Raw genomic sequence first — 1,658 nt, forward strand, 5'->3', positions numbered from 1 at the left:
CTACCTTACCTGTTGCCATCTCTAAACGTGAAAGCTCCAAGCGACTGAAGAAGCGAGATGAGAGACACAGGGTTAGTTTTTATTGTTTATTTTTAAAGGTGGGACCCTCTGGCCCGCTAAGGCCCATTACGACTAGCACCGCCTAGCCCTGCACGTGCTCCACCTAGCCCGCGTAGTTTAAAAAGTGGTTACTTTTTCCGACGATATATTATTCGTTTTATTTTGTCTCTTGTTTTATGTGATCACAGAAATCGAAATCGGATAAAATGGAAGCCGTGATTCCACAATAAAGTCCCAATAAAGTACGGAGTCCCTTTCTACGCCATCGGCGGGTTCCCAAAGGCATCTGTCTCTCGTCGGAAAGTGCTCAACCACCGGAGGACGACGAGACCACATCGCGTTGGGCAACAGCGGCGTCAAAAACGCCGTCGTTCTCGTCCGGTTCGATCCCACGGGTTCTTAGAATACTGATGTCCGGAAACTCACTTCGTTCCTGCTTCAAATGGAAGATTTCCCCAATGATGAAAGTTTGCAGGTAAGAAACAAGGTTCAACTTGTGTGTTCGGTTCCAGTTTGTGTTTCCAGTATGCAAGTCCTTCGATTTGAATTATTCCATAGGTATGCCTGCTCATGATGATACTCTTACTCCTGGATTAGGTTGTACTTCGAAATAAGCATAATGTTGATTCTAGATTGGATTCCAACTACTGTTATGCCTGCTTGCTTTTGCATAGAGTACAACTACTGCAGGGAGGGAGTCAAACAACACAAGATCACACTTAATTTGCTGGCATTAACAGTATCTGGTAATTGAAATTTTCACATGGTTATATTTGTAGTAGACGTGAACTATCCCTTAGTCGAGTTTTTCTTTTGCTTTCCTTGAGAGGCTTAGGCATTATTCTTTGATTTTTTTAATTTTTTTTAGTTTGCTGGCATGCTCACTTATACTGTTTTAGATTTCTCCAGGCAAGCTTCTAGATGAAGGGGTTGTCTGTTTGAATCCAGTATGTGCTCCCAATTCAACTGGCTATTACTTGATATCTGTAAGTCCTCACTATTGCTAGATTGATAAATTTTGTTGCCAATTAATCCATAGGTATATCCCTGTTTATGATGATAGTCTTAAGCCTTGATTTGGATTTATGTTTCGATATTAAGCATACCATCATTTATAGAACCGAAGAATACTGTTATATGCCTGATTGCTTAATAAATTGCATGGAGTACAAAATGCAGGGAAAGAATTCAAAACAACACATCCATATATAAATACATATAATATATATACACATATAAGACCACACTTAATTTACATTTATCAAATTAATAGTATGCTTGCACAAATTTATTTTATGAAACAAGGATTACAACAATGCATGGTATATAAATCATAAGGGACAAGCCAACCAACTATCGTCCATTACCATGTGGCATCAACATCTGGATTTGCATGCTGTCATAGCCAGTTGTCGTACCAATAGTTAAACCACTGGAATTGTGATCACCTCCTCTAGAATCCATGTCATAACTGTCTGAAGTAGGTGACCCAAGCAGGTACTCATTCTCTTCCGGACAGAATTTAGCATTCTTTCCCCACGGATGCTTTGCCATAATTGCCATTCCCTCTAGCTCCATGGCAACTTCTTTCATGGTAG

Source organism: Fragaria vesca, unplaced genomic scaffold (genome assembly GCF_000184155.1).
Source record: "Fragaria vesca subsp. vesca unplaced genomic scaffold, FraVesHawaii_1.0 scf0512971, whole genome shotgun sequence".
Classification (NCBI taxonomy): Eukaryota; Viridiplantae; Streptophyta; class Magnoliopsida; order Rosales; family Rosaceae; genus Fragaria; species Fragaria vesca.